The 14,259-nt window shown below is 36.0% G+C and overlaps 1 pseudogene; it reads right to left on the reverse strand.

The window, feature by feature from the left end:
• Positions 1-9,056: 9,056 nt before the first annotated feature.
• LOC114826124 (uncharacterized) lies at positions 9,057-11,624 on the reverse strand (annotated as a pseudogene).
• Between the last annotated feature and the right edge of the window lie 2,635 nt (positions 11,625-14,259).

The raw sequence follows: 14,259 nt of genomic DNA on the forward strand, positions 1-14,259 counted from the left end.
GTTGGTCCACGTAGATTCTATTTGGCCTTTACACAAAGGGTTCCATATTTAAGGTAAGTTTACAAACTTATATTTATATTATTGTAATTTATACAACAACAAAAAAATTTGTGTGGACCCGTGCATGTGATCTAAGAACCAAATAATACTTGCATGCTAATTTTTTGTAGTAATTAAGTAATGTTGTATAATTATTCCCTAGGATAATTTTAATATGTTTAATGTTATTTATTATTTTATTTTCAAATTGGATTATTATTCATTAATATTAGGTTTTATTATTCCATATTATTTTTATAATTACTTAAATTCTTACAATTATTTTCTTTACTTCCTATTTAATTCTTTTGTAGAATAACTTTATTATTTAGGTTCTCTTATATAACCGTCACTACTATATTTTTTGGCCAAAAAATAATTGCCTAATTTCCATGAAAAATAAATATAGGTACGTTTTAGATGTCTAGTGAAGTTACTAAACGTGATCCAGCTTGGGAACATGGAGACCCAATAGACGGAAACAAACATGGCATAATTTGCAAATATTGTGGTCGGGTAATGAAGAGTGGCGGAGTGACACGACTTAAGTACTATCTTAGTGAATTAGATCCAGGAAATAATGTCTAACGATACGATAGTGTCCCCCCAGAAGTGAATGCATTCATCACCACATTATTAAAAAAATAAAAAACACCAAAAGGAAAAGAAAACACATGGAATGGAAAATATTTGAGCTGGGCTATGAGGAGAAGTCATTGGCCAAGCGGTTGACAATGATGATGATGACGATGAGGACGAATGTGATGATGACATGGGACCTGAAGAACGATGCAATTTCAAACAAGCATTACGTGCCTCCAAACAGTTAGCATGGGAAAGAGAACACCTTCATAAAATTCCTAATAGAGCACAAGGTTACGAGACAAGTGGTGGTGCACAGATGAGACAGGGAGCAAGTGTTAGAGAATCACAACCAACACCACCAATAACCCCAAGTTTATATAAGTCATCCAAAGCACGTCAAAAGAGTGTTTGAAGTTATTTCACTGGAGGTAATGTGAAGGAGGGACATCATCACATCATTTCAAAAATATGGTATTGGGATGTCAACAGGCCGGTGTTGGAGTACAACCTCCCAATCCCTATGAGGTAAGAAATGAATATTTGGAAATGGAGTATAAAGACATTGGTGAGTATGTTAACAAGTTGAGGTCAAAGTGAGAAACTAATGGTTGCATAATCATGTGTGACGGATGGACTGGCCCGACCAGGTTGTCTATCATAAACTTCATGGTATACTTCAAGGGAAAGACAATTTTTTTGAAGTCCGTTGATGCTTCAGACCATATAAAGAACTACAAGTATATTTACAAATTATTGAGGGATGTAATCATGGAGGTGGGAAAGCATAATGTTGTCCAAGTCATGACCAACAATGGTTCTGCATTTGTCAAAGCTGGAAAAAAGTTAATGAAGCATCATAATGTGTTTTGGACATCATGTGCAGCACATTGTATTGATCTCATGTTTAAGGCAATGGGGAAGAGAGAGAATATTACTAATGTTGTAAAAAGAGTTAGAACGATCACAAATTATATTTACAATCATAGTTGGTTGTTGGCAAAGATGCGTGAATTTTGCAAAGGAGAAATTATTCGTCCAGCTACCACTCGATTCGCCACCAACTATATTGCATTAGACAACCTACTTAAGAAGAAAGCAGGGTTCAAGCAACTATTCACTAATGACGATTAGGCCAACCACATTTTCAGCCACTCAAATGCAGGTCGTATGATGGAAAGTATAGTGCTTGATCATGCTTTTTGGACTCAATCAGAACATGTGTGCCAAGTGTTTGAACCTCTTTACAAAATTTTACGGATCGTTGACACAGAAGTGTATCCTACTATGGGGGTAATATATGAGTTGATGCGTGTAGTGAAGGAGGACTTGGAAAGAAAACATGGTGCAAGATGGGTCATAAAGATAATTGATGACCGATGGTATAAAACATTATACCATGATTTGCATGCAGCAGGTATAAATTATGTCATAATTTGCAATTCATTTCTTTAGTTGCATAAGTATTATTTCTCTTATTAGAGTATGTGTTTCTTTGAATAACATATTATTTGAATTAGGGGTGGGCGCGGTGCGGTTTGGTGCGGTGCGGTTTTGAAGCCAAAACCGAAATGAAACCAAACCGTTCGGTTCGGTGCGGTGCGGTTTCAAACGGTTTCGGTTTGGTTTTTGAGAAAAAAAATGTACAATTTAAAATATACACCTATTTATGCATAAGACGGTCTTATTTTCCTCGTATATTAATTAATGAATATGCAGTAAAATTGCAGCAAAACTGCATAAAAAACAGTAGCAAAAACTGCACAAAACTGCACCAAAAAATAATGCAGCAAAACAGCATTAAAAAACAGCACCAAAACAGCACCAAAAACTGCACCAAAACAGCCCCAAAACTGCACCAAAAAACTACACAAAACAGAACCAAAAATCTGCACCAAAAGTGCAGCTAACTTGTACCAAACTTGTACCAAAACTGCAACAAATGACAACTACTAAAATTGAGACAACATCCAATGCATCAAAGGATTTAAACTTTAAATCCTTATGCATCACATCTATTAAAATTGAACTTGATCACCAATCACAATACTTTACAATCCAATTGAAAGGTTAAGTTTGCCATAATACAAACCTATAAGTTATAACCTAGTTGAAAAGTTTAAAATATAAGTTATATAACATTTATTTATTATATGGTGCGGTTTCGGTTTTGGTGCGGTTTTGAAAACCCAAAACCGAAACCAAACCGTTTTGTGTGCCGCAGTTCAGTTTTGAAACCAAAACCGTTTCAAAACCGCAAAACCAAACCGTTTGGTGCGGTTTGATTCGATTCGTGTTTTGGTTTCGGTTTTCGGTTCCAAGTGCCCACCCCTAATTTGAATCCTCGATACCAATACAGACCCGGTGTTGGAGATGATGGTACCCTTATACGTGCTGTACATAATGTATACTCTAAATTAGACCCTGCATCACCAGCAGTTGGCCAATTTGTAAATGAGGTACACAATTACTTAAATTATAATAATTACATTGTTGGATTAAACTAACACGATTTATTGAATTCAGCTAACATGGTTTAAAGATGCAAGAAGGACTTTTGGAGAACCAACATCAGTTGCTGCTCGAACAAAAATGTCTCCTAGTGAGTATAAACATATTTCACTATCAGTTTATAATAAAATTTGTTGGAGTTATTAGGCTTATCAACATTGTTTTTCATTATAGCTGAATGGTGGATCATGTATGAGACTGATGCACCAACTGTGAGAAAGTTAGCAATCAAAGTATTATCACAAATAGCTTCCTCATCTGCTTGTGAAAGAAATTGGAGTACATTTGCACTCATACACACAAAGCAAAGAAATAGTTTGACTTATAGTAGGTTGGAAAAATTAATTTATTGCTACTACAACATGAAGCTTCAAATTCGAGATAAGGAAGCAGAAATAGATCATGTCGACCGTGGTGACCCACTAGATGTGTTTGATATTGCTGAAGATGATGATACAGAGGGTAACCAACTTTATCAATGGATTAGACCTCTTCATTTAGATGATGATGAAAGCAACCCAGCTCTAAGAGTTACTGAAGAAGCACGTAATGAAGGGATAAATGTAGAAAGAGTATTAGAGGAGGATGTGGGATCTAGCAGGGATGACTCTTTGGAAGAACTTTTGCGCCCAAGACCAAGAAACACTGAAATTCCACATTCTTCCAATCTTACACAACCACAATATCCTACTGATACTGATGATAGCTCTAGTATAAGATCAGGAGACTCACCTACCACCGGAGGTGGGAATGATGAAGGATGTAGTGGAGCTGGAGGTAGTGGTGGATATGGAAACTATGTTGGACCACTTCTCGGATTTATAAGCCCCTTCACTGGTGAGGCAAACTTCACGTATGCAACACAGGATGAGGACCATGGCAGTAGGCGGGCAGGACCAGCAATTGGTGCCATAGGGAAGGACTATACTCGTAGAGAAAGAGGTAAGGGGACTTTGTCAAGTCTAGAAGATGACTCGTTATCTATAACTTCGGACTCTGTTGGAGTGGGAAGTAGTAACTATGGTTGTACTCATAACCAACAATTTCCCTACCCTTCATATCCCATTCTTGTTGGGATGGAATCGAGCAACTCATGGAAAGAATCCAAGACTCAATCTTCAAATGATTTTGCTTATGGACAACGTCATCCAATCTCGGATCCATATGAGTGGCATGTTAACAATTACATGCAAAACTATTTTGGGGATTTATCATTTAATAACTACTCTTCACAATACACTTACTCTACGCATAGAGATGATGAAGATAGTGAAAATTTTGAACCTCATAGAAACTCTATGTGGTACTAAGTCACTCATGTATCTTACCATGCAATGTATAAAATGTAAAATATTGTACTAATTCATTATATATAAATGATTATGGTGTGTTTAAACTTCTTTCATTAATTACTACATATTTTCTACACTCACAATGTTTGCCAGCTCGCTATATAATCAACTTAAATCAGTTAAATCCATCATGCAATGCATTTCCTTCCAATTGTTTATGATAAACTAATAGATAATTGACTAAATAAACATCATGCAAAGTTTCAATAAAAATTTCCAAGTTCTTCTTACAATTTCCGTGGTTTTTATTCAATTTTATCGATATCGATAATATCCCGATATTTCCATCGAAATTTTCATGTTTTTAGACTACCGATATTTCCGATATCATCGATATTTTAGACCTTGCTCACAACCATACTATCAATAATAAACCATGATAGTTGAGGATGTCAAAGTTCTAACGTCAAAGGTCACTAAAGTTAACTTTAACCATGTTTGTCGCCAAGTCAATGAAGTTACCTGCCCCCTAACTCGCTACACTCTTCGTGTTGGCAATTCTTGATATTGAATCGAGGAACTCCATGATTTATGCACAAATATGTTGTTTGAATATTGCAATAGTTACAACCTTTGTGTCTTTGAGTTTGTTTGGTATTTCTGTTGGCTGTTAGCTTGCTACCGATGTACTTTTCTTTAGTTAAGGAAAGGAAAATTTTATTTGAATTCATATAATCTCTTTCTACACTTAACTTAAACTTTAAATGTGAATTGCCTTTTTTACCCTATTGCATAATTACAATTAAATACAAGATGAAATTAACAATAAAAAAAAATATCAATAAACCATGTGGGATTACAAGTTTTATTTTTTCTTTCTACTTTCTGCATTTTCTCAATAGGAGAACATAGTTGTGGTGTATAATGCTGGATTTTTACTTATTTGGTTCTTTAAAGTGTTGTGCTTTGCAATTGTGTTGTTTTATAGGCATAATACATTGACCTTAAAACCCTTTGGGATCAAACTAATGATGCCATTAACACAATAATTCGGCGCAATGAGACTTAAACAACGTCATTCTTGCCCACACTCACCCCAACAAAATGGGCTTGCCGAAAGGAAATAGCGACACATCGCCACTCTTATGCGTTTCCTACTCCACACTACTAGCTTACCTCATCATTTGTGGGTTAAAATGACTCTTATTGCCACTCATACTCATCGTATACAACATAACATATAAAGTTGTCTAACGAGAGAATAGTTTTAGCTCTTAATATGTCTCAAACATCATTTCCATAATGGTGAGAAACATTAATTATACATTTTATTTTTCATACATAAGGCTTTAAAATAAGGATAATCAAATACAAAAACTCAGTGTGGAGCCCCATTAGAGGCAATGAAGCCACTTGACCGTAACAACTTGGTTTTTTGTTTTATTATTAAAAACACTTAGAAGTCAGATTAACAAGTATTGTGGAAGAAGTTGTGAGCTTATAATTTAAAACTATAGTTAAGCATAAGTATTAATATTAATTTTTAATTTTTTTAATAAGAATGACTCTTTAAGACCTACTTTAACTCTTGAAGTAAAACTCAAAATTTAGATTCTAAACACATCTCAATTTGCCCCAACCTTTGGGGCAAATATGAGTTAACCAAAAACTCATTTATGTGGCCAATTTATGCCAGGATTTTCCCTGGGTTAGTGGATTGGCCCACTATATATGTGTATTTTTGTTTAGTTTTATATTTATATATTTATTGAATCAAAAGGCTAAGATCTAATGTGATCAAATCCAACGGTTAAAAAAAGAAGAAGATTTAACGGTCTGAATTTAAATCTAATGGTGAAAATAAATAAATAAAAAAATTCTTTCAAGTGTTTCATAATTTTTTATAGTGTTCTACGAGTTTCATGGTTAACTACACTAAGGGTGTGTTTGTTTGGGTTCATTAACTCTCATTGGAGACTAGTTAGTGGTGTTGTCCCATGTTTGTTGGGTACAAGGATTAAGTTTAGTGGGAGTAAACCCGACTCTCTCAATTGTTAAAAGTTCTTAGCTAGGTCTCTCAAATATCACCAGACTGTTAAGAACCTCGCACTGCTTCATCAGAGTTGTTTGCATTGGCAACCTGCATTGTTTACTTCTTCTGCATTACCATTTGCTAAATTATCATCTTCCTTATTTAATTCTTCTAAACTTGAATCTGGGTTGGTCCAATTATTTATTTAATTTTTTTTAATTTTATACGTAATTGCGATGATTAAGGTACACGAACTCAGCATTGTGGGCAGCTCTCTCTAATGTTATTGATTGATGAATTGATTTGTTCAATTTTGTTGGTTTGTGTTTGTGATTTGGGCGGCTTTTAGAGAAGTCTATAGGAACAAGAAGCTCATTCTCCTTGATTTGCGTCCTAAGAAAACCAGGTCCATCAAGAGGCGTCTCACCAAGCACCAAGTATGGTTAATCTGCATCTCAGTAAAACCTGATTTAGGTTTTTGTTGGTATTTTGTGCATAGTTATTTTCCTGGGTAATTTTCAATTTAGAATTTGATTGTGAGTTAGTTTATGATGTTTGTTGATGCACAAAACCGGGGGTCTTGGAACAACGTAAATCCGACCGTGAATTTGCAAGAAAGTAAATAACACAAGATGTATCGTGGTTCACCCCAATGTTTGGGCTACGTCCACATTGATTATTGTATTTCTGAGAGGATTTTGAGAGAGAGTTTCTGAGGATGAGAGAGCCTAGGAATTGGCATCCCCCAATTGTGAGGGTGACGAGTCATTTTATAGAATAAGGGCTCCTCACTTATTACACATTTGCCCCTTCCTTTATTACATAATTACATTTAAGTCTCCTGAGTATTTGTACGAGATTTAAATATGGAGGCCCTAAGTATGGTATAAACAGTAGTCCCCCAAGTCTTCAATCAAGAGAGTCTTTTGGCTGGAGACTTGAAATTCAGTCCATGTGTGGGCCGAAGTAACTAGATGTTGTCTTGAACTGATGCTCGATATGAGGCAGTGCTCAATCTGAAATGATGCTTAACTAGAAGTAGCACATGCTGTGAAGCTGCTTGGCTTGTGGCTTATGTTGCCTTAGTTGGCTCAGCTTGTGGCATTAAAGGTGAAGGAATCCCTTTTATAAAATAAGGGCTTGCTCCTCAATACATGAATGATGGGCTAAAGTTGATGCTCTCTAATGATGGTGAGGGAGTCATTTTTATAGAATAAGGGCTCGCTCCTTAATACATAAATAATGGGCTAAGTCCCCTAAGTATTTTTCATGAGGCCCAGTTGAGGCCTCATATATGGTACATATTCCCAAGTCTTCGGTCAATAGAGTCTGTTGGCTGGAGACTTCAAATTGAATCCATGTATGGGCCGAAGTGGCGGTTGTTCGGAGGTGGTATTTGTATACCATGCACTGAAGCTTTGTAGGTGAAGTTTTGCAAGTGAAGCTTTGAAGCTGGAGCTCTGTAAATGAAGCTTTTGAAGCTAGAGCTTTTTGTAAATGAAGCTTTTGAAGCTAGAGCTCTGTAAATAAAGCTTTTGAAGCTAGAGCTTTTTCTAGCTTCTTGTAAATGAAGCTTTTGAAGTTAGAGCTCTGTAAATGAAGCTTTTGAAGCTAGAGCTTTTGTAAATGAAGCTTTTGAAGCTGAAGCTCTGTAAATGAAGCTTTTGAAGCTTTGAAGCTAGAGTTCTGTAAATGAAGCTTTTGAAGCTAAAGCTCTGTAAATGAAGCTTTTGAAGCTGATTGACATGAGTAATGCTCATGAATGTTTATGTTGATTGACATGAGTGATGCTCATGGATGTTGACATGAGTGATGCTCATGAATGTTGACATGAGTGATGCTCATGAATGTTTATGTATGATTGATATGAGTAATGCTCATGAATGTTTATGTATGATTGATATGAGTGATGTTCATGTATAATTTTGAAGTACTGGGCGTACTTTTGATCACCTGGTTGGTGATACTAGCGGTAGGGTACCGAATATTTTTTGTGGTACTGGATGCACTTTGGTTCACCTGGTTGGTGTTATTTTGGGCTTATGGGCCTTTGCCCTCCACACAACATTCCAGCCCATTTATTTTGGGCTTTGCCGTATTTTTTTTTATTTTTTATTTTTACCCTCTGATGGGGTTTATACAGATGTCTCCGAAAGATAAGAAAAATAAATTACATCATTCAAAAATAAATCCGAACCCTTTGCTTAATGGGTCATTCCCATAATGCCATCACCACCGCAATTATGTTTTCTACTTTTGTCTTCTTTTGCTTTTGTTTTTTTTGCTTTGCTTTTGCTTTTCCACCGCACTCTCTATGTCTCTTTGTCTTTGCGCTGCTGTCATACATGTGCACCTACTTAATCATTAATACCTTCTTTGTAGTTTACCCACTTGAGGTCCTACCCAATCAAATCCCAATCTCTCAGATTTTATTCTCTTCTCTACTTTAGCTTTCTGCTTTGCAAGTTTACAACATGTTTGAGCAACTGTTTGAGCAACTGTTTGAGCAACTGCGATTTGGAGTGGCCTGTTCTCGATCTGAGTTGGTGGAATCCGTTGATTCGCATTCTATCAGCTTAGCCATTTGAAACAGATGCTTTTTAATGACAAAAATTCCAGGTTTCTTCCAAGAATTTATAGAAGTTAGACAGAGTTGCAGAATCGTTGCTTGTATCTCTGGTAAGCAACCACTATTCTCTAAGCTGAACATCGACATCCCTCATAAGGGAAAGAATCTTGTAGTTCCTCCTTAGGTAATCAACATGTTTTGTTAGAGCATCTTGGGCATACTGTCTGCCCACAGTTCTGACTGCAGCTGTGTTTAGTAGGTTTTCCAATGAACCGTGCTTTTTCAAGAGCTTTAGGGCAGTTTTCTGACCAAATCCAAGAGCTAGATGTTGGATTCCAGGAACACCATCAGCGTGATCACCCACAATGCACCTAAGGCTCAAATCACAGCATGGATCACAGTTATACTGAGCTATGTAGTGCTTAAGAGTGTAAAACGACTAGCGTTCTAACTCATCCAGGGACACAACAAGTTGGACATCTTCCGAAAGCAATTGCTTAAAATCTTTATCAGGTGAGGCAATCACCACCCGATATCTTGTTTGAAGAACTTGCCCACCAAGTGTAGCTATAACATCATCAGCTTTATGACCTTCTACTTTTATGACCTGCACCACTTTATGCTCAAAATAATGAAAAGCAGAAAACCAAAATATTTGAATTTTATCAGCTACAGGCCTTTTCCCAGTCAAGAGAGAGTGCTTGATTAGGACATCATGAGCTGGTGCTGGAGCATCATGACGGCAGCAGCTGCGGCTGATGCGGGGGTGGACTCGTTAGCACCGGAACCAGCGCTGAACTGCTAGCTGCGAAACTTGGCGGCGAGGGTGGCGGAGTTGTCGTAGGAGAAGATGACATTGTCAGGGTTGAAGGAGAGCGGAGGCGGGGCATCGTCGGCGAGGCCCAGGAGAGGCTGAGGGTGGAGAGCTTTCTGTGATCTATGTGAAATGGATATTCCTCTCAACTCTTTCGGGGGGTCGTTAAGGTAGTCGCAACTCGTGTCACTCGTGACTCAGTCGTGACTCATTATTAGGAAGGAAGGTTTCTCGATAGTTGGGCCATCGGCGCTGATATCCAGCTCAACAGCCATAGCCCTTGGGTCTTCTCCAGGCCCATTATCAACAACAGAAGATGGTGAAGAAGGAGCGGTGATGGAGAGCTAGTTGATTTGATGAGCAGAGACTGAGAGAGAGATCTTTAGGACTTTTTTTATATTTTTTTATAAGCAGAGACTGAGAGAGAGAGAGAGAGATGTCTCTATCAGTGTGGATGCCCAAGAATAGGAGAGAGATGAGGGACTGGAGAGAGATCTGAGGAGTGTTTGAGATTTGGATCTTTTTCTGTTTCTAGGTTTTTGTGATTTTGCAGATTCACGGTGGAGGTGAAAAAATGAAAGATAACCGACATAGTTTTTCGTGTCGATTCCCACAGATGGCGCCAAATGTTGATGCACAAAACCAGAGGTCTTGGAACAACATAAATTCGACCGTGAATCTGCAAGAAAGTAAATAACACAAGATGTATCGTGGTTCACCCCAATGTTTGGGCTACGTTCACATTGATTATTGTATTTCTGAGAGGATTGTGAGAGAGAGTTTCTGAGGATGAGAGGGCCTAGGAATTTGCCTCCTCTAATTGTGAGGGTGAGGAGTCCTTTTATAGAATAAGGGCTCGTCACTTATTACACATTTGTCCCTTCCTTTATTACATAATTACATTTAAGTCTCCTGAGTATTTGTACGAGATCTAAATACGGAGGCCCTAAGTATGGTATAAACAATGTTGTATGGAATTACTTTGTTGTGATTGTACAAATACGGTCGATATTTCACTGATTTTCATTATACTCTTTCTTAGTCTGACACTGCATCAAATGTTTCAGTCAGACTAGCTTAGTCTAGTCTAAAGCTAGTCTAGCTTAATCGAAGCAACTTCAGTTCGAGATAATCCGATGCAACAGATGCCCCTAAGGAAAGGGGTGGGCTTTAGCCTCACAATGTACTAGCAACTATTTTTTAGTACATACATATGCGGGTGTCAATAACAAATTTCAACTAAAATATTGATTAATTAGAAAGATAATTCAAATAAGTTGGTCTCTCTAGCATTACTAAAAAATAATTAGTTCTAATTATAATACTTGTGTGACAAAGTTGTCATTGAAAGATAAATGACTTCTTGCATTGACTCTTTTAGCGGTATGTCCATATAATATGGTCTCCCCAATATTATCAATTTATTATTACTATAATTCTATTACCCTAGTGAATACTGATATCTTTATGATGCTATTCACTTTAAATGTAGAAGGCTACTCTAATGACTCACTATTTTATTTACCGCTATACTTAAAATAATAAACTTTGATAATTGCGATCACTCACAACCATGCTATCAATAAGGAACCTTATTAGTTGAGGATGTCAAAATTCTAACGTCGAAGGTCTAAAGTTAACTTTAACCATGTTTGTTGTCAAGCCAATGGTGTTACTTTCCCACAAACTCGCTATGTTTCTTATGTTGGCAATTCTTGATATTGAATTGAGGAACCCTATGATTTCATGCTGGCAATTCTTGATATTGAATCGAGGAACCCCCATGATTTCATGCACAAATATGTTCTTTGAAGATTACAATAGTTACAACCTTTGTGTCTTTGAGTTTGTTTGGTATTTATATCGGCTACTGATGTACTTTGATTTGGTTAGTGAAAAGAAAATTTTATTTGAACCCATATAACATTTTTACACCAAACGTAAACTTTAAATTGTATTGCATAAATACCAACAAATATAAGATGAAATAAACCATAAAAGTAAAATTTAACAATAAACCCATTGGGATTAAAAGTTTTATTTTTTCTTTCCACTTTATGCATTTTCTGAGTAGAAGAATAGAGTTGTGGTGTATAATGCTGGATATTTACTTATTTGGTTCTTTAAAGTGTTGCACGTTGCAATTTATGTTGTTTTATAGGCAGAATACATAGACCTTAAAACCCTTTGGGATCAAACCCATGATGCCATCAACACAATAATTCGACGCGATGAGACTTTTAAAACTGGAGAGTTCCTTCAACCTTGTATTGAAGGTGCTACAACAATTTTTGGACTGCATAATTTCTTGATATTGGTTAGTGTTTGTTTGGGAATATGCATATGTATGTTTCACTTAAAAAAAAATGTTAACTTCAATTGTGTATAAATATTTGCATTTACCTTTTGATTTTTCGTAAAACAACCTAGTTGCTCTCAATTGGGGGTGCATAGTGAGAGAAGCTACAAAGAGTCAACAAAATAATAATCCAAGGTGTTATCTGATGCCCATTATATTCGAAGCCCCTAGCGTTTCTCCTAGTGTAGTATAGGATGCTAATATGGGCCACATTGTTCAAGTTATGTGAACCCCAATAATATGGAAGATCTATAAACAAGTAAAAACTTCACCAAATTATTCAAATGATCCGCATAAGTCGAACTCTAGAAAGCTTCACTCCCATAAACAAGTAGAAACTTCACTAAGTTATTCAATTTTCGATTTATTTTCTAAATGGATGTAAAGATAAATTTACATTTTGAATTAGATTTTTAGGGCAATTTAGATAGTAAATTTGGGTTTGAAGAGATATTAGTTTTTTAATTAAAAATAATACAAGTGTAGAGTGTAAGTTTAGTGTAAAAAAAGATTATATAGGTTAAAATAAATTTCTTTTAATGAAATTCAATCATTCTTTTTTTTTTAAAATAAATAATGACTGATATGATAATTTTTTTTAACAAAAAAAAAATAGATAAATGCTGTTAAATATAACACTAATGAAAGCATTAATTAAATAAAAGTTTAGGAAACAAATCGACTGTAGAAAAAAGTACAACTAGGAGGGAAGCAACCCTCTGGTTTGTTTCTTGCTTCTATATCTATTCTTCTCAGTGAGCAGGTGCCATTTGCAGAAAATGACTTGGTAGTGTAATTATTCTCCTGAATATGTTTAGAAAACTGGAGTTTTAATATGGAAGTGTCGTTGCCTTTGGATAACATATAAAATTTTGAGTCCATATAGTTTATTCACCAAATTTTAAAAGATTTAGGTGTTTGATCAAATGAAATGAGTCGGATATTTCATAGACATTTTAACTAACTGCATGAAAATACCCTCAGGCAGGTTCTATATGCTTGAATACGGTTATAACCTTTCACTCTGTACTCCCCCAAACAAAAGTATGAATAATAAACAAGATTTTGTGCTAATGGGCACATGTTCAAACATGCTGAACTTGTATTGTAAATAAATTTATGGGTTTTTATCACAAATAGTCCCTGACATTGATTAAACACATCATTTTGGTCCCTGACATTGAAAATCAATAGAAATGGTCTCTGACATTGATCAAACACATCACAAATGGTCCTTCCATTAAAAACTTTTTGGGCAATTTTCAAAGCTTCGTAACTCAATCGTTTCTTAACCAAATTCGACCCATGATATATCAAAATGAAGATAGGAAAGTGTAGAACAAGATTATACCTATTTGGAAGCCCAATGGTTGCCGGAGATTGCCGGAAAATAGCCTCAAATGTGACTGGTCCGCGAAAAAACTGGAAAACTCGCCTGAAATGGGGTAAACTTTAAACATTCATAACTTCTTCAATAATCAACGAAATCGAGTGATTCAAAAACGAAAATCATACTTCTCGATGAGAATAAGAGAATGGTAGCTTTATTGATGGCTAAATCGTCATATTTTGGGCGCAAAACGACTCGAAATTGGCTAACTCGAAAATGGTTATCCAAGTTCGAGCCATTTTCCGGTCAAACCACAGTAAATTAGCTGTCAATAAAGATACCATTCTCTTTTTCTCGTTGAGAAATATGATTTTCATTTTTGAATCACTCAATTTCGTTGAGTATTGAAGAAGTTATGAATGTTTAAAGTTTACCCCATTTCAGGCAAGTTTTCCAGTTTTTTCGCGGACCAGTCACATTTGAGGCTATTTTCCGGCAATCTCCGGCAACCATTGGGCTTCCAAATAGGTATAATCTTGTTCTACACTTTCCTATCTTCATTTTGATATATCATGGGTCGAATTTGGTTAAGAAACGATTGAGTTACGAAGCTTTGAAAATTGCCCAAAAAGTTTTTAACGGAAGGACCATTTGTGATGTGTTTGATCAATGTCAGTGACCATTTCTATTGATTTTCAATGTCAGGGACCAAAATGATGTGTTTGATCAAT

This window comes from Malus domestica, chromosome 01, assembly GCF_042453785.1.
Source record: "Malus domestica chromosome 01, GDT2T_hap1".
NCBI lineage: Eukaryota > Viridiplantae > Streptophyta > Magnoliopsida > Rosales > Rosaceae > Malus > Malus domestica.